The sequence below is a fragment of the Porites lutea genome, chromosome 2 (genome assembly GCF_958299795.1).
Source record: "Porites lutea chromosome 2, jaPorLute2.1, whole genome shotgun sequence".
Classification (NCBI taxonomy): domain Eukaryota; kingdom Metazoa; phylum Cnidaria; class Anthozoa; order Scleractinia; family Poritidae; genus Porites; species Porites lutea.
This window is the reverse complement of record NC_133202.1, coordinates 44450403-44471055: the sequence shown is the minus strand read 5'-3', so window position 1 is coordinate 44471055 and position 20653 is coordinate 44450403. Positions and strand designations below refer to the sequence as shown.

Here is a 20653-nt window from a genome sequence, read left to right as displayed (position 1 = left end):
CCAGGAAGAAGATCCTAAAGACTAAGAACTTCCCCACCTCTATATTGTTTTGTCTTAATTGATTCTTTTCCTCTAGTCTCGTGCGAAGTAGGAAAAAAATAATTTTTATTCGGAAAAACATAGTGGGAAGAATGAGATGAAAAAATCCCGCCTCTGATTGGTGTCTACTTTTTCTGGCGTTAATTTTCGTTACTTTATTTCCTTAGAATCTATCGATCCATTATTTCGTAGAATGAATTTTGAAGGATCACAAGTTCGTTGATAACAGAGCAATAGCAGAGTGTTACACTCATGCGCAGAACCGTCGACAAAAGCGCAAATCTGCATTTCTACCTCGCTATTATTGGCACTGTATTGCTCAACATGATAGATAAGGGAGTTACAGAAGGTTATTGCGTCTCTTTACCGTCTCTTTAGCCTGATTTGGCGAGGCTACCACTGGTTCCCCGCCAAATGACGTCTGAGAAACGAGCGCAGAAATTCCATACTCGAATCAAATTTCGCACGCGGCACGACCAATCAGAAGCACTACCCAGATCTGGGTAGTACGCGTCATCAGAATGGAATTTCTGCGCTCGTTTCTCAGACGTCATTTTGGGGGGAAACCACTGGTAGCGTCGCCAAATGTCGGCTGTTTTCTCAGGCTACCGTCTCTTTAATGTTATTAGGCTAGCCAAATCTCGCATTTCTTTAAGAGTATTCACTAGTAACTCTCACTTATTCAGTACTATTTGCCATGTTTACAAACGAACCAAACTTTAATGCCGATTCACGCCATCGTCCAATCAAAAGTCGGACAACTGAAGGCAAGGGGCGCTTTGACTTAAATTCCCCGAATATTCTGTAATACATCAAAAGCTCTTAAAAATCCCGACTGTAACCTTGTTTATTTCTTTCTTTTTTTCACAACATAAACCAAAATATAAATAAATTTGTGAATAAAAAAAAGCAGAGTCCAGTTTATTGTGCACTGGCTTTTTATAGTCAGTTCACTATTTTCATGGTCATGAAAGGTTAACAGCCCGTTTTAGCAAGACAAACAAAACATTCTGTCAAGTATGTTCAATGAAGTGAATAATGAACCGTATTTCAATATTTGGAGAACAATCACCAGTGCGGACGTATGCACGTGCGCAATCTACCTGTGCGGACGTATGCACGTGGGCACTTGAGAAATTGTCTAGTAAGGTTAAGAAAATTATCACACGGAAAAGCTTTATTGTAGACCAGGAAAACGTGGCCATCTATACTAAAGCTTTGTTATTGTTGTTTGTTTAAAAGTAAAGCAATAATTTAAATAATGCAGCCATAAAGAACGAAAATGCATATATGACCAAGCTTAAGGAGGAGGATTCCTGTGCTAAGTGAGAACAGCAAAACTTTCGCTCTCTTTTCCCATTAACGACCTATGTTGAGTATTTGAGGAGAGCGGATCTATGAAGGTAAGGTCAATTTCCCAAGTGGCAAGCAAATCATTGATTCCAAGCAAAATTGTAAATAAAATTCAGATCTACACTAGAAACAAAGAAGAGGCACCATAAAAAGAACGACAAAACTGGAAGAACGTATTCAAAATTCAAGAGAAAAAAGTTGAATTTCACAAACTGTAGTTCATAGACTGATTGAAACTCGGAACTACGGAAGGAAGGCAGTTCGACCTAATCACAATCGTCTCTTTATTATTTTTAGCAACGCTCAGTTCGGAATTCAGTTTAAAAGAATAAAAGTTTAAGATGCATTCCCAGCCTTTTCAGGGGAGATAAATTTCAACGTTTTTCCGTGAGAGTAAAGGCCCCGAACCCCTTAGCTGTATTCGGTACTGTGGAAATGATTTGGCAGAACTGAAGGGTTTGGGTGGATTTTATAAAGTGTGCCCAAAAAATCCTGACTACGCCCTTGATGACTCTTAATGTTTGCCGTTATCGATACTAAGCAGTCTAAGTCGTCAAAGGCCTGGGCTTATTGTTCATAATATGTGGTTGAACTAGCAGCAATAATTTGCCCTGTAGCCGTTAATTGTCTATACCTTAATCTATACTCTCTTATTAGGCAGTTTAATTTCTTGGTGTTGCGGCCGAGTTCGATCATCAAATGACTTAATACAAAAGATAAAATAGAACTTGAACAATACCCTCCCCAAGAGACAATATCTACCAAACAAAACAATGGTTTCGGCAGCACCGAGAAACCCCGCCTTTTCATGAGCACCCAATTTTAAACCGAAACAAAATGCGACATACTGTAAAGTAACGATAAACTGCGGCCACACAGTCAAACTGTGAAACAGTGCACCGTAAAATTCCGAAAATAAGCCCCGGGGCTTATACTTTTCAATGGCCCTTTTTGAGGGGCTTATTTTTGGAGGGGCTTATATTCGGAGGGGCTTATCTACGGAGGGACATTTGCGTTTACAAATCGATTGGGCTAGCCTTATAGTTCGAAGTAAATTTACCGTTTTTGCTTTGTTTTATTTTGTATTTGAGGGCAATTTTCCAAGTACAAGCCCCCGGGGGGCCTTATATTTGGAGGGGCGATTTAACGGAGGGTTTTCTGCGTCACTGGTTTGGGGGGCTTATATTTGGAGGGGCTTATACTGGTAGGGGCTTATTTTTGGAATTTTACGGTATGTTATAATTGTGTTCAGTCGGCAATTGGGCTAAGTTGGATTGTATTAAGGAAACAGTTACGTTCCATATGATATCAGAGACCTTTGAGATCAAGGTTTAGCCATCTTACTGCAAATGGCAAACCGCGGTTTGCGGTTAGCGGTTTAACGTTAGCCGTCTGCCCATATTTGGGACTTAAGATTCGCGGATGGTAGCTCGAGGCTGCCATATTTGTTTTCATCCATTCTTTCACTTCCCTTTTAGCTGAGAAATCGTCTTCAAAATTACGTTTCTATGAAAAAGACTTCGATAATTAATAAGCGAAAGTGTTCTAGAACGTGGTCTTTCTATAAAAACGTTAACCTCAAACCGCAAACCTGACGGACGTTAGCGGTTTGTGGGAAGCCCAAAAACCTCGAAGGTCTCTGATGTCATTATGTAACTGCTACTTTTATTTCATTAATTACTGAGTGGTATCTTATCACGTGGATTGTAAATCGCCCGTACTTTACTGTTTGCATGTTATAAATGGGGATGCAAAGCTCTTATATTTCTTGTTTGTTTCTTTGCAGATAAGGTCTTATTTAAGAAAATGATTGATGTGAAGACTTAGCGCGCTGTTATAAGTGGCAAATTCCTCGCGCCCACATTTTCTAAGGTAAGGTAGTCTGGCGCCTACATATCACTTGGATTTATTTGTGACGAACGACTCAAGAAAAATCAGTAAAATGAGAATCAACCATAAAACAAAAACTATAAAAAAATAAGAAAATACATTTGTGGCTTTCATTTCTGAGGTTTGTAAAGGTGTCGATGGCATCTTTTGTCGCTTTTGCGTTTTATGGCCGTCAAATAAAAACTAATTTCCAATCCAAACTTGCTCACTCATCCATTCATTCATTTATCTGTGTATTTATATATATATTTACTTAGTCAGTTTGATAGTTAGTTAGTTATTTGGTCAGTTAGTTGTCAATTTACTTGTCAAGACCTCGAAAGACCCTGAAACAATACAGCTTTAGAGTTGAGGACCAGAAAGAGTACGAGTACGAGATTTAACTTAAAGTTTTTGCGCGTGTTCTAAAAAGAACAGACATGTACACCCTGGAAAGCTTCATTGTACTTTTGTTCATCAAAAAAGTTAGTACTAACGGTTAATTGCCCCCGCGGGGATTTCGCCCAGAAGGCGAAATCCCGAGGAGGCACCCTAGTAACTCGCGCGTATATTATATTAAGGAAAGTATGTACAGTTGAAACGTACAGTCAGTATGCCAGAAAAAATCTCGATTTGCTTGAACAGGGGCCGCGAGGAATCGGTAGGTAATGATGACGTTTCTATTGTTTGCGCCTGCAAGTACGAAAAGGTTAGGATGACGTAAAGACAGAAAATCCCGAAGGGATTCCTCAGGTAGATTTTGTGAAAGTTTATTATGCAGTCATACTTCGATACTCTTTTGCGTTACTTGTTATCAGTGACATTCTGTGGAGCAGTTGTTTTGAAAGTTATGGACCAAAAGACACTCGTTAAGCGCACTTGAAGTTATAAGGTGGTATAACTGTGTATATATAAACACTTGGAGAGTTTGCCAGACACGAGTTCACAAATCTTTCATTGGAAACCTTGCCAGACACTCTTTCTCTCTCTTTGACCGGAATAAGACTCAGCCCCAAACAAGCAGTAAGAGTGGATCAACGGCTAGCTTATCACCAGCAGAACGACGGACGATTACAGAAATTCGCCGACATTCAAATTCTGTGCTGACTTATTCCCTGCTCACAGATGTCCTTCCGCTATAAAGTTTTAAATAAGACTAGAATGCGCGAGCGTGAATTGATCAAAGGTCCTTTAATTTCAAAGGCTTACTTTCTGGCAAATAAAATGAACTGAATCAGAATGTCTCTTTTTCCAAATCTAAACTCTGACAGACACTCGGACTCGGTCATCTCATTCAGGTTGAATAATCTTCGTACGGAAAGCAGGTGTTTTTCCCCTCGAAAAGGTCAGACAACACAAAAAATTCGTCGTCGTCAATGAAATTAGGCGTACGGCTTAAAAATAAGATCTTGCTTTGTTTTAAAAGACGCCATTGCGAAAAACTTTGTTACGACCGAACATCACAGTTTTACAGTTGTGTTTACATTCAGTGTCCTCGTCGTCGACCTACCGACCGACTGCATCTTAAGTTTCCTTTTTCCCGCCGAAACCGACGTTCTCGTTCCAGTCTTTTCCCAATCAACAGACGTCGTCGTCGTGAACTTCGTCGTGGTTGGCGCTATAGAAATAAAGTATTTATTATTATTATTATTATTATTATTATTATTATTATTATTGACGTCTGATTCAGACGGCGCACCGTGCGTCGAGTCTAAGTTAAGTTCGACAGACTCTGTCGAACTTTTGCCGCACTTAAACTTCCGTACCAAATTGATTCAGACGCCGCTCTTTTGCCGTACTTAATTCATCAGTTACGTTCGGCACCTGAGTGGAGCGGCGTCTGAACTGGGCCTTAGAATCAAGAGCTCTCTATTATATGCATAAGAAGTAGTTGTCGCGCAGAGTCAAGGTGAAAATGCGTTTGAAAATGAACGAAAGAGTAGTCGCTTAACCCGTTTGTAAATGTATCTAAAAAGTACTTCCTTTTTGCATAAATGATGAATAAAAAAAAGACTAAAGGAGCTTTTCAGTAAATTTATCTTAAACATCAAGGAGGGAAAGAAAAAAATATGTTCTCTAAATCCTCCAGTAGAAGATTAAATGAATAAGCTATCTTAAAGCTCAATTGAAACATTGTCAAAAATATGCTAATTTTGGCCCAAAATGGTTTTGTATTGTAAGTACTGTTTTAAAGATTACTTTCTCATCGATCTTTTTTTTTCTCTGAGCGCGTGAAAAAAGGTAAATTGGAGTGAAGGAGTCTAAACTATTAAACACTAGAAACATTTATGGACTCAAAAACCAGTTTATCAACAATCTGCTTCTCATCGTTTTGAAATGAAGATTGTTTGCAGTCCATCTGATCATCCCCAAGGTGTGTGACAAGTTCACTGATAATCGAATGCCAATCTCCTGCGGCGGTCTTTTGGTGCTTACGAAACAAGAACAAAAATAACGTGCTCGCTTTCGCGTATTGGCCATTGAATTCTTCTTAGACATCAACTTTAAAAATACATCCTAGTTATTTATTTTTTTTTTACAAAATGAGGGGTTTTGTTTTGTTCAAAATTTAGAGAAACCGTTGATAAAACATTTCTTATTTGCAATTCTACATTAAATCCGGCCAGTCCACGATGCTTTCTAAGATGCTGTTTGGTCATGATTTGTTCAATAAAGAGTCTAATATACCTTTGCTTGTATTCGGAAAACGTAAACAAACACTGGCTCGTGTAGCACTTAACGAATCCATTTGATAAGTCCGGTACACGCGCCTTTTTTTCATGCTAAATGACATTCAAGTTGAAATTGCAGCTTGAATCTTATCTCCGCCCGTTCTAGGCGTAAGGGTTTTCTTCGATTTAGTAATAGACAATTAAATCAAGATTCAAGCACGCATAGGTACAAAAATAATATGCAGTGTAAACACAAATGACGCAGGAACCAAATGATATATGGAAATTCTTTTTGGTGATCTCTGGTTGTCCGGGAAATTCTGTTCAGTTAGTCGACGCTAAGCTGGATTCGTGCCTCAAAAAAACCAGTTGTTTGTTCTTTCAGCGTTAAAGAGGTATTTGTTTTAGACATTCTACTGTGCTTCCTCCACAATATAAAAGTTGGATGGTCAGGGGTGTAGAGAGGTGCATCATTTAGCAATTGGAGATAAATGCAAAGGTAAACATTAAATTTTGCTGCCACGCTAAGTCTTGGTTTCAAGTAAACAGATGTGAAATGGGTATCAAATGTTTTGTACAGTTCAAAGATATAAGTGAAGACTTGGTCAAGAAAAGTCAAAGGCCTTGATCCCAGACATTTCCTTAAGTTTTGTTAAAGCCCAATTTTTTTACGACGGGAAAAATAAATAATGCGCGCCGGAAAAAAGAATGAGTAGGTTACGAAAAAAAGGAAGCCGTAGAATGCTGTGGAAATGACTTCCTTGCTTTTTTGCCTGTTATTGAACTATAACAGCCGTTCATATTGATTCAATTTTTATTACTAAATAAAAATACTTTAGCGAGATGAAAGATAATAGGAAATGGCAATATGTCTGTCTTCTCAATTGAGCTAACCTTGAAACTGGGACGTGTTTGTAGCTTCTCTATCCCCGGGATTATGGCCTAAGGTCTAACTATTATGGAGGAAATAGACCTTGTCACGGTTTTCTACGCCATCTTGACGAGTAGGCGAAGGCGTGAGAAATTACAGTGTTTGTACGAAAATCTAATGTCGAATAATTTCCGTAGAACGGCTGTTCTGAAAAAAATATGAATTACAAACTAATAAAGCTTCACTCCTAAGGATTCTACTGAAAAAAATTGATGGCGTTACATTCACTAGAAGACCTAGAACCACCTTTTAGAATTTTTTATACATTTGTCTGTAAGAAATTCCCGGGAAAAATTACAGACAAATACATGGAAAATCTAAAGTAAGCCTCTGGAGAAATTTAAGCACAGGTACGCCCCCAAAATGTTTAAGTACAATCCTTCGCTATGTAGCTTTAGTTTACAATTGATATTTTTTTCAGAAAAGCCGTTTTACGGAAGTTATTCGACGTTATATTCTCATATAAACACTGTATTTTCTCACATGTTTGCCTACTCGTCAAGATGGCGTCGAAAAACGTGACAAGGTCTATTTACAGAAAACTAACTAGTGGTGGAGCTGTACGTTAGCTTTGTAAAAATTAACCAAGCATATATTTATATCATTTGTTTCCAACTTTCCCTTTTAAGGATTGTTAATTGACAAAATCGTTTTACTCTTCATTACTTTGTATTCGTAGTATTTTTTTTTTCTTAGATTTCATAACTTCCCTCTGTAGAATTCTGTGTATTGTCAGGTTTGATGAACAGCTGCAACTTTTACGACTTTTCTGGGTTTTCCTGGTTAAATCTACCAGCACATCTGGCAACAACAAACTGTTGTATTCATAGTTCAATTTTCATATTGCAGTAGTAGTCAGCTTAACGCCTCATTCGCGCCTAGCTTGGCAAAGCAATATTGTTGGATTTAAAATGACTACAGCAATCGCATCTTAATTACGCACGCAAACGGGCTATATACACGGAGATTCGAATTTCAAAGCTATGAGCAAGGACATCTTTCATCCATGCTCAAGCTTTTCCTTCCTTGACTCAATTTAACTGTCGGATAACAAGCAAGAATGACTTTGGACCTCTGCAGATTCTCTGCTGGAAGATTTTTTCTATAACATACACTGCAATAATATTGTGGATGAATCGATCCCCAATTTGCATTATGTGATTGACATTATGTTTTGAAATAATAATCCGTTTAGTTTCGTCAAGTGCTGAACTTCATCCTTGGGCTTTTTGCGTCCATGAACCATGAAGAAAATTACTTCTATTCTTTGTGGAATGGAAAACACAAGAAAATAAGTTAAGTTTGTCAGAAAAATTGAAAGATTACTGTAGTTCTTCGCCCTTGCATTGCTACCTCGAAACCTCCGATCCAAGGACAATTGTTTTACTCGAAAGCTTTTCTCAGTCGACAAAAGTCATGCAAAAACTGGTTTAGTATGACAATGCATTATAGATTATTTTCATTAAGCACTTGAAAGCTTAATTCATTTTATCATTCCCTTTTTTGTATAAAATGACTTTGTTCAGCTTAGATCATCTTGACTAGTATACGATGACCCTGTTTTATAATATTGATTTTGTTGTCGTTCTTGTCGTGTTAAATTTGTTTTAACGCAGTTATATTCGGCCCGTTCGCGGCGTCCTATCTTTAAAGATAAGAAACTAAATTTGCAAGTATGTTCGTGACTGAGGCGTCAGTTGATTACGTCAAATAGGTACCCCCCCCCCCCCCGAACCCCAATGATTAGGCAATCAGTTGATTTTGCGGGTTTAACAAATTGGCAATATAAGGGTGGCCATGGTGTCGCTCCATAGAGCTATAAGCTTCATGTACACAAAGCCTACATTTTTTTTTTCTCTTCAAGCATTTTCGTTTTCCGTTCAAATAACTGACAAAAAGTTGTATAAATGGCTTTTTAGAGCGAAATTCTCGTTTTATTATGACTTAACCGTAGTTCGTGTCGTAAAAAATGAAATATGGTTGAATGCAATTAATTCTTGTCAAGCAAAAACTCAAATTTAAACAGAGCTCATTTAAATGTATGGAGTAATTGTTCCAAAAATTAAAATAATACTTTATGACGTTATGGAAAAGGTATACTTTAATTGGAGAACGTTTATCCAAAGAAGAACACATAGTACAATTCGTGATTTAGATCACAAAATGGAAGGAATAGAACAAATTAGATTGAGAGCAAAACGTAGTTTACCTTTGCATCGATAAAAAAATTCAGTTAAAAAGTTAAAAGATGGTCGTCTCTCACTATGGTAATTCTAAGGTAGGGAGTAAATGGCCCAGCGTTATACGAGATGTCCTATATATATATGGTGATTATATGTGACTTGCTGATGAGGGAATGACGCCGACTTGCTTTTTGAAGGAAAAGATACTGAGTTTGAAAGAGTAACAGTTATTTAATGGAGTAAGATCCTTCTTACACTGGCTCGGGTTTTAATAAATTGTATTTATCCCTTCATTTCTCAGTAAGACCGAGTTATGTTATGTTATGTTGTTTTCGTTGTAAAGTTAAGAAACTGGATAAATAATGCTTGTGATGATTCGCAATTTCTCCAAACCGTGATCTCAATGTCACAGTGCACGCAGTGCTTTTAACCATCCTGCGAATAACGACAGTGTTAGTATAGTAAGATAAAAAAAATATTTCTAAGAATGCTTTTATCCATTTTTGATTTTTTTCTTGTCAGTTTTTTTGTCGGAAGAAAGGAAATAATTAAAAACGTGTGTGAAAGGAATAGCAAAAGACATTTAGGCTAGAGGGCTTTTTTGTGCTTGGCAACCGTTTAACAATTTCGTATCGAATCTTGATTAGTTTTTCAATATATAATTAAATTTAGAATTAAGGTTTAAATTCCGCTCTTATGTGACACTATATTACTACTCAGCTGAAGCTATATATGATGGTCTGTTAAAGCTGAAGTTCAGAGAAAAAAAAAATTTATTCTGTTTATCATGCGGAAGTTGTACGTTGTGCCCAATTAGAATGATATATTCAGAAATTTTGCTATTTCCATCACCAACAATTATCTTTCTAGCATTGGCTGCTTTATCGTTGTTGACCGTTCATTAGTCCATCTCCAGTTTTTCTGAAAAAGAAAAGAAAAACACAACAGGAATCTGAGATGGAGGAACCAAGATGGTGGTTCCAAGATGGCGGTTATATACTTCTTCGTTCGCCAATTAACTGCATTCTGTTTTTAGACCCTCTGAGAAAATCCAAACAAAATTGCGACTTTCTGGAGAGTCAGACGTTTCTTCGTGATACTGAACATTTTTTAGCTTGTTAACTCACCTAACTGATTTATAAGTTGCACTGTAAGTATTGTTTAATTACTTAGTCTGAAATAGATTTGAATATTGTGTGTTTAATTTCGCACTGCCTTTATATCTTGTAATGACCGAAAAATAGGTTTTTACATGACTGATTTTTATTTGCCGAATTTAATCCTCTATAAAGTGTTACATATTCTAATAAGCTGAGAATTTTTTCGCGATTTGAGTAATTTTTGCCGAATTCAGTTTTTCCTTTTATGGGATTAAATGAAATTCTAATATGGCAGATCCAAAAGGGCGTCTATTTGAAATTATATGACGGCATTACATACACATTGCGTGAAATAAACCGGTTACCTAAGCCTAGACATTTTCTGGCGTGCTAAAAGGCTTTAAAGAAAAATAATTCTCTTAAAAACTGATCTTGAAATTACGGAGGCACCCCACTGTGTTCCCAGAGGATCTGCTGTGAACAGGTAATTTCCACTCAAATAGACGAGGTTTTCAGTGAAGTTTACTGAGCTATTTTAACTTAAGTCGGAAAGAAAAAACTGTAAAATGTTTCCAGCCTCATTTTATCGTCTTGAAAATGTCAAAATTGCTGGTCTTTTTTCTCAATTTTTGTAATTTATGTTATTTGTTTCATAGAAATCAAGCGCTTTCTCTGTCAATCGCTATATACTAGCAACCAAGCAAAAAAGCCTTACGACCAAGTTAATCTTTGTAACTCAGTACAAGGAGGTCTGTTCGTATGTTTTCTGATCAACATTGAAAAAACAAGACTGAAAATAAAGTTCTGTGAGCAATTTGTGGCTTTGTCACCTACTTCCATTTTTTGCCAAAAATAATGAAAAGTAGTATGCCGAGGGTCGGCCATTCATCACCACGGGTTGTAACACTGGGGTAATTATATACCGTAGCTAATCGAAAAATGTTTCCTCTAACGTAACGACTTTTTCACTGGGGAGGAGATATAACGAAAAAAGAACTCTTAACGATCATCTTGACTTTTGTAGACCCTTTATTAACTGGAAAAAAGGGAAATTTAACAGAAATTGAAAGGTATGTTTTTTTATTTTGGATGAGTGTTTCATTACTACGTAGCAAATCTGCTCTTTAAACGGCGAAAAAATGATCCCTTCATGAACGACGTCGCCTGCGATAAGCCTGTTCTTCCGTAAACCATTTCAAATCAATTTTTTTTTATTTAACGTCTTACATGGAATGAAGACCGAAGTATTTTCGTCAGTTTCGGGGAATTTTGTTTACACAGTGTCGCTGCGTATACCAATGATTGAATTATATTTTCGACTTACGGGAGGCGTTAAGCATGTACCAACCGCAAAACACCGGAGTCAGCTTTGAATATGCATTTAATTATGTAGAACCATTTTCAGTAGATTCAGCTACTCGCTCGACATTTTGAGGGTTTAAACTGTCATTTTATTAGCTTGGATCGGATACACTTGCATTCTGTATCCCTTCCTTGACTGGATAGACTAATATTAGTTGAATTTTGTTCTCACTGTATACGAAGAGGTTTATCAAACTGCGTGATCGCAAGTTTCCAGGTATCGAGTAGTTAATGTTTATTGTGTTTGCACACCTAAAAACGGTATATAATAGAAATATTTTTATTATCTTTTCTTTTCCATTTTCGAGTGGTAGTTTTGATATTGTAATAATCACTTAAGTTTCACTTATGTGTACATCATGGCCGGGAACATATTTTATAAATTCACAGCTACTTAGTTTCTCGTAACTACCGCGGAGAAGTTCGAATGTAACTCAGTTTCAAGGTGATTTAAGGTTTCTTACTTTCCTTCTGAGAACTATCTATCAAGTGTTTTATAATACTTCATTTTTATTTTTTAAAAGATCACTTCATAAAACAAAAGAACGTGTACAGCTCATTTCCATGCTTTACTGTTTAAGCTCAGTAGAATGCAAAGAAAATACCAAACTGTAAATGAGACAATTCCAACTCGCCTTACACGTATATTATTTCTGGTTTCTAATAGAAGGATAGTAATTGTAATGGATAACCAATCATGCAATCACTGAATGAGAGTACGAGAATTTTAGTTAAAGCATTAACCTTTTTGTAACAGAGTTTTTGTACAGGATTGAACAAAGGATTTCAGCTAAAAAGAGAAAGGTCGGTTTTCGACTGATTCGTGTTGGGCATATTCTAAATTGCGTCAAGAAAGTGAAAATTCAGGTGCGAATTGGTTTCGTCAGGTACGAGACCTAGACTTCTTCCCTCTGTTAACAAAGTTACCATTCTGTATATTATGAATATTGGATATCTGCGTTATTTTTTGCAAATATATTTTATCTGTTTTATACAGAAAAATGACCATTCCAAATCTAAAAAAAAAAACAGCTTCAAATACCCGAATTATTTCTCTCAGTTGGCTATTTGAAATTTTTGTTTCTAAACTCATTTATAATTCTCCGTTTACGTTGAAATAGAGAAAGTGACATATTTTCAACGTCATACTGACATCATTGATCATATCATCAACATGTAAATCTCTAGCAGCGGCAATAAAAATGAAAATTTGAACGGAAATTGAATCGCTTAAGGAAGTCGCCCAACTTGGATTAGAATCATCGATCAGCTTAATGGGCAAATCGGTGATGAATTCGGCAAAACTGCTAAATCTTTGTCACGAATTATCTAGTAAGCAACATTAATTTTTTTCCGTCGTTCTCATGAGTCTTTAATTTCGGAAATCCTCTGTAGTCTTCGTGTGACCATCGGAAATCCTCTGACTGATCAAGCGCTATAAAGGTCATTTTAATGGTAAGTTTCATTGCAGACTTAAATGAACGTCTACAAGCTGTCATGTGCTCGGTTAGATCTGGTCCGGCACTGCCTGAGGGTAGACGTCGTAAATAGGGCTTTCAAGGCTACATTGACAGACCGTTCTCAACCCTTGACTCTTGCTAAAAACTCTCGAGGATGGTGTTACATGTCTCAGACTTTTCTTTAACAAAAAACAAGGTATGTCAAACTCTCTTCGAGGAACGTCTACCTTCTGGCAATGAGCGTCAGCTGACAAAGGTCTTTAAGGCAAGACCCTGCTTTGTCACTCCGTTCTGCCGCAGAGAAAACATTCATGTTCTAACTAAATAGAAAATCAACAGACTATGTAAGAAGGATAGGACCAGGAGGGAAACGGCATTGGCTGCGCTGAAACACAAATAATAAAATTATAACGATGGAAACAATTGTGCTAGAGAAAAGTTAAGAGCTAGGCCAGATACCAGCGACGTTAGTTGTAAGTCTTTAGGGAAACCGAGGTGGTTATTTGGAATGCCAAACATATACACAATTGACATTTTTTGCCTTAGTATCAGTGACTGAATTGTTGGCAACCTTCACGAAACGCATCCGTGATCATTAACTGATCATAACTCTGATTAATTGGCTTTCGCACAGGCTGAGGAAACCGGCGCTAAAAGTCACAGGCTGTCAACTATTCAACAGTCACCCTCCGGCGGTCAAACCGTTATATGGAGTAAAATTTGAAGTCGATTTCGCTCGGATCTCTTGTGAAACCGAAAGAAATTAAAGTGTACGACAATTTGATGCAATCTGAAAAGATGTCAGAGAATTTTTAAATGAAGAAAGACTCGAATTCAAACCTTTTTCGACTTTTTTGTTGTGGCAGAAAGATGTAAGTTGTTTGGTTGTTTGCCGTGACTCATCCGGCTAAGCGTGCTGTTTTTAAAAGTTTCAAGTCCGACTACCTGTGTTCCGTGGTTCTTTTGGTAAAAATTTGCATCGGTGAGAAAAATAAAGAAGTAAAAGATTATTAAAAACGCCCGGCAGTAAGGAATTCTGGAAAACTAGCGTGGGCGTTTAGGAAGTTACTTAGACCATCAGCCGCAGAAAAAATTCAAACATGAGCAAACATTTGTTCGAAAAACAAGAGAACAGTTCAATATTTGAGCGGACAGGGCGTTTGTTTCTGAATCCAAGGTAGAAGTCACAAGTATTTGATATCTTCCATAGGTATATTGGAGCATGAAAAGCAGTTGAATGTTATGGCAATGAAAATTCCTTTTTTAATGCCGGGTTGCATCAAACTTTGATATCCCAGCAACTGGGTACGTAGAATTTTTAAGCTTTTTATTCTAGCAGGCATAATTCTTTTACCAAGAAACATGCAAGTATGAGCTGATATCCTTTCTCAAAAAACATGTATAGACTTTTTAATATATATAGTTAATGGTTAACAACTTGGCGATAATTTCAAGGCTTGCCGTATTGGTAAGAAGGTCGGATTTAGTTTTACCTATATTAGTTAGTGACAAATGTTCATTTAAGAAGGTTTCGATGGGATTAACCTCCCGTAAAATAGCAGGCAAACATTTTAGTCGTTGGACAGAATTTAATGGAAATTTTTAATCGCTAGTCTCAGAAGAAGCTAATATTGTGCGGCTTTTTACGGCATGACATGTCTCTTGGTAACCGTTGAATCCAATTTCAGCCATTTTTCCTCTATCGATCCCGGAAAGATTCTTAGTCTAAACCAATGGATGTTTTTTAAAACAACTGATTTTTCTTCTTCTTCTTCTTCTTCTTCTGTTAACCGAAACGGCAAGAAATTACCCGTTGAAAGGTCAAAATATTAACCGTTTACCGTGAATACTTCCACCCCTGTGAGTCCTTCATTTAACCCCTGTTGTCACTCAGTTAGTATTGAGGCAACAAATACCAGGTGCGCGATATTATTATGATTTGTTGGTAGAACTTATGATTCGATTTCATGTGAAATTTGAAATAATTGGGCTCGAGTAAATTTCTTCAAAGACTAACAGAGTTGCATGATCGAACCTTTAGTGAAGAAAAAAGCGGGTGTGTTTATTTCGAGTATTCCATTTACGAGAGAAAAACTGCTCAGCATTATAACTATAAAGCCCTAAAAACAATGCAAGGAAACTTATCAAGATCCAAATGAAAGAGAAATAAAATGAAATATCGTTCTATTTCCTTTTAGAACTAAAATGATGTTTTTTTTTCAGAAATGAAATACCTCTTTCTTCATAAAAATTATTTTACTAGCAAATAAGAATCTGAAAATGATTGTTCACGAATATTACATTATTTATATTAAAATTATTTATTTCTTCTCCTAAATAGGGCAATAAGAACTTCCTAACAATAATATTTTTATGGTGCGGATAAAACTGAACTAAAAACTGATTACTTGGCTCATTATCTCTAACTATTTCATTTTCTATGAAATCAACTATGCATTTTACCATTTCGTGCAGACATCGCGCTTCAATTTAAAAGAAGCTGTTTTGATTTCAGGGCTACTCATTATCTTTCGTCGATTTCTTACCATACTGCTTCCTGTAAAACTGTAGTGAATTTGGAATGATTAGAGACCATTGTGATTAATTCATTTCTCATACTAAACTTTGCAAAGTTTACTACTGATTTCGCGGTTGGGTCCTTCAATATGTTTTGGGTGTTGTGCTTTCTAACACCCGTTATGTTTGACCAAAAACACTTGCTCCTTAAAAATGATATATGCATAAAACGCAGCGCTAAAACTGGAATATGGCAACATAGCTATAAACTGATTTTTCAGTGTAAACTTAGTTCAGACGTTCTAGAATTTAATAGCGAGACAAAATTAAGTTATCTTCTTGTAAGATCTACCTTAGTTACACATGTGAAACGTGTATGTCATGATAAAACGACCAACCATGCGTTTTCCAAACGACATTATTTTGAGATAAGCAGATGGCATCCCTGCAGGAAAGGAAGGCGCGAATGCAATTTATTCCTCCCTCGACGCTGATTATCTGACAAAATCCCCGCCTTCATGGCTGGCACTATAAATTAATTTGAAAATTATAATTATCGACTCAGGATGTATACGTGCATAAGCAAATTTACTTTGTGTTGGTGGTTAACGATGTTTAGATGGGCGACAAAATTTCTATTCATTTTGCTTCCAGTCTACAGGATATCAACCATGCAATTTTAGTTGCCTTAACAATGCTCTATTAAAAATAATTGTGCTGCTTGAAGTTTATTAATTTGATGTTTTTGGCCATCAGCGTTTTAATTATGACATATAGCTTCTGAATATAAAATATCAACCCATTAGGTAGCAATTGAAACAATAATTTTAATATGTCTCGTCCTTTAGACTCGCTAAGAGTCGACAAGCATACTAACTATTTCCGGCAATCTGTCCACGATCTGTTTTCTTTCTTCTGGTAAACTGAAATTTCTTGCTTTAAGAAGCGAAATTTTTCGAAAGGTAAGAATACTTTCGGTGGCGGATCCACGGGAGGGGCCCTTATTTTAAGACCAAACTGAGCCCGTCTGGATGACCGTCCCCCTCCCCCCCCCCCCCTTATCTGAAGGTCTGGCTCCGCCACTAATTTTTAAAATTCTTTTTTTAAAAGCAAAGACTTCGTTTAGTTAGAAAGTATTTCATGTTTTGATCCTTAAGTAAAATGAATAAGGATTAAAGCGCGAATAAGTGAGTGAACACCAGGTGGAAGAAAGACGGATGGATGAGCCGTAAGGTGTTTCGGAGATTCGCCCTTTTTATGTGAAAAATATATAAAAGTTACGAACTACCTTACATATTAGTAGGCTAAGGATACTATCAATGGATAAAATCACGACGATATAACCATTGTGACAAATGCTTAAGAGTCGGTTGAAATTTGTGCTTTGGCGAAACTGTCAAAAGTACTCACTGAAAATGCAATGCAATTAGCTTAAAGCTGTTTACTCATAGCTCTTGCTCATAGTGCAAGCAAACCTTGACTTATGGCGTACCGTAACTTAGTTTACCTGATTTTTTGTTTGTTTTTAGTTTTAATGTCGTACTAACAGAAGACTGTTAGACCATAAAAGCGGCGGACCATTGGGGTGCGGGTAACCACCGGCGAAATCAGGGGTATCCAGGGGTGTTCTCCCCCGGAACATTTTGAAAGAAAGACCCTCGGAAATGCGATTTCTAGCGTTTTGAGGTGCATTTGCGACAAATTTTATAGCATTTTGCTCATGGTGTTAATGAGAAAAGGCATGATAATGATAAAAATCTTTAATAAAGTAGCCAACGTCACAAAGTTATTTGCAGGTCGATCATCGCTTAAGGCTAACTGATTATACAAAAACAAATTGATACACACAACATATAATTCGTAATATAAACTTAATGTTTTACAGCCGAAGAGCTGGATAAATTGCTAACACGAACTTATTTTCTTAGGGGGAAGCAGTGAAACTAGAGTTTTTGGTGACTTCGTTTACAAGCCAATTAAAAAATTGGGGTCCTTGGAGAAAAAAAATAATTATTTCTTAAAGTTTGTTCCATGATAGGGTAGACAGTACGACCTGGGAATTTTACTATTTTAAGAGTGAGAGTTGATGATAGTTGAGGTCAAGCTACTTTAATTTTCATACAAAAGAAATACGTTCTTTGGAAAATTATAACAGAACTTTTGCCTGTTTTCTCTTTCCTTTTCTCAGATCGACATTATTACGGGTCATACCTAAGATGAGCAGTATAGCAGTTATTTCCTTTCTTGGTATTGTCTTGGTGTTTGGATCACTGAAGTGTAACGCTAACAAGACAGATCTTTATATTCTCCAGATGGCTGCATCACCTTTTTCTAACGACGTGATCCCCTGTAAAGGGATGACACTTGCTTACGATGTTGCTAAGAACTCTTCTTCTTTCAAATCCTTCTTTGAAAAGTATGAAATTCAGATGAATTGCACTTTCACTTTGGTAAGTTCGCAACTCGCTTTATGGGGGCGAGTTTCAAGTTTCCCGTTTGACAAAGGCCGACGCCATTTTTGCGACATATTAGTCAGAGAGATTGAGCATCGCGTTTACGGAAAACGTGAGATTCGAGGTGAGAAATTTTCAAAGTGTGAAATGAGCAGATAAAAAGGGCTTTAAACAATTTTCATGGATAGAATTGACGTGAATCTGCCGATTTTCGTGTAGTTGTAATGAACAGTAATCCACAAGTAAAGGCGAAACTTGGTCGCGTCGTACAACCTCACGTTTTCCGTTTGCCGTATCTCTCTAGAGAGTTTTAGATTCGAGTTTACCGCGAACCTCTAACCACGGTTTGCGGTTACTCGTTTGCGGTTCGACGTTCAAACACAATTCGATTTAGATTGGCGGTGGATTAGATTACGGCCACCATTTTGAATCAGCATCCATGAATGGCACTTGTTGATCAAATAGGATTTATCAAATTCAGCATTTTGCCCGAATTTGTGCCTCTGTTAATGGATAAAGACTTGCTCCACAAGATGTTTGTATCATTACCTGGGATAAAACAAGAATTATACGCTAAAAGCTTTCTTGTAAATGACATACGTGAAAACCTTCCTCCCCACGTTGAAAACGCCGTCGTAAACCTCAAACGTGACGCGAAAGACTTGTCACGTGACCTCCAGTGGTTACAGGTTCGCGGTAAACTCGGATCTAAAACTCGCTTCTATGAGTCGCGTTTACGGCAAACGGCAAACGTGACTTTATATGACCTGACCACGTTCTTGCCTCTACTTGTCCTGTTTACTGTTCTTTTTAACTACACGATATCGGTAGATTCACGCCAGTTCAGGGCTATCCGTCAGAAATGTTTTGAGCTGTTTTTATTTGCTCATTTCCTAATTTGAAAGATTTCAACTTGAATCTCACGTTTGCCGTTTGCCTTAAACGTGACTCTAGCAATATTTGCTTCTTCGAACAATTATTTAGAGGAAAAATCGTTGCGGATGCCCCTTTAGAGTACCAATGCACACTATAAAATGGACTGCCGACGAAAGAAATGGCTCTCGCCTTTGATGATATCCGCCTCCTGGTTAGCCTGCGTCACAAACGTAATCTAGACCCGCTGAGACCTAACCAGAAGTTTAGTTCCGACAGTGGTGCAGGCTACCGAAATGACATCCTTGCCTGCACCTGTAGCAACAGAAGACAGGAGGCAGTTTCACCACCTCGTATTCTGAAGTAACAAAGCTGGGCCACTAATTTTGCAATTCAATTGAAGCGAAGACACGTTAGCTAGAGAGTTAAAAATATGGGCAAATAGCTTGACATATAGTCCCTGTAAGGGACTGTGCAATAATTACCTGGAGAGGAGGAGGGCGGGGTTGGGAAATGGGTGAAATATGCCCCCAAACTAAGTCATAGCCCCCCCTCTCATTAAGCAAAAATAAAATTCAACCCCCCCCTCACACAATGATAATATTAAGGCTACCCCCCCTTAAAAAATGTCTCCTTCCATTGATTCCCTCATACCCAGTTTACTTGTTGAATTTCTTCCTCCGGTACAAACATCCGGCTTCAAATGACTTTTTGACATATGTCGAAGAGTTATTTGAAAAGTCATCAGAATCACTGGACTCTGAGCTTGTGTCGCCTTCGCATGAATTGGGAGATTCCTCATCTTCTACAGATGAGGCACTTAGGTTCCCGCGTGCGTGTGTTAGAACTCAGAAATTCTTGTCTGATTGAGCTTTTTTGTTTGAAGCTCAATTTAATTATACTGTGTTTTATTTACCATACTTTAAATTTGTATCGCTATTAAAATTTCAACAGTTGGGTTTTCCATTTTGCTAAATTATGATGCCATGAGTGCTAACATTGGTATCTTTCTTTTTCATTGAATAACATAATAGTGCCGCTTTTGCAACTTTTAATTTAAGTTTCCTGTTTTATTAAATCCTAGTGCAAATAAAGTAGCACTGTTTTAACATATATAACAGAGGCATTCCTTTCCTACTGTAGTCACAGATAGGAAAACAACAGTTCATAGATCAGAACACCTTAGAGTTGATAAATTGGTCACTTTTATTCCAATGTTAGTATTTATATTTGACCTCTAATAACTCTTCCACTTCTTTTCCAGTTTGCAAAAAGGAATGAAAAAGTAATACCCCCCCCTGTATGTATTAAATTTTACATCCAACCCCCCTCTCTCTTGTTGTCATTTTCTCCTATGCGCCCCCCTCTAATTTTCTAACCCCCCCCCCTCCACCCCCTCCAGGTAATTATTGCACAGTCTCTAAGACCTTGAGTGTTGGCCCGGCTGGGAGTCGACCCCTGGCCTACCTCTATAAGCTTGGTACCTAACCAATATTTTGCTCAGTAGTTATAAGTTGATTTTTTTTATTGGCAGGTTGATTCATGGTATTGAAGTATTTTTTTACTATTTGCAACAGGGAGATCCCGGCTTCGCTGTTCTGGCAATGGCTGGAGCTTTTAAAGTTCGAGAAACCTATCCGCTGATAGTCCTAGGGCCTCACACTTCCAAGGAAGCTAGTGCAGTTTTACAGGTGGTGAATGTTTACAGAAAGCTTATGGTAAGTAACAGTCACAATAAAGAAATTCGTAGTATAATATACAAACAGTAGTTACATGGACACAGTTTGATAACGCCTAGACAGTGCCCTATTTTTCTGTAAGATCGTCGAGATCGAGCGCTT

At 37.3% G+C, this 20653-nt stretch overlaps 1 long non-coding RNA gene across 3 annotated transcripts in view; it reads left to right on the top strand.

Moving 5' to 3' along the window:
• The window catches only part of LOC140928736 (uncharacterized), a 54452-nt gene extending 36633 nt beyond the window's left edge, over nucleotides 1-17819 (top strand). For all 3 annotated transcript variants that reach the window (XR_012164663.1, XR_012164665.1, XR_012164664.1), the window contains exons 5-6: nucleotides 3179-3264; nucleotides 17675-17819. This is a non-coding gene — a long non-coding RNA (uncharacterized lncRNA). The remainder of the gene's footprint in view (nucleotides 1-3178; nucleotides 3265-17674) is intronic.
• The last annotated feature ends 2834 nt before the right edge of the window (nucleotides 17820-20653 follow it).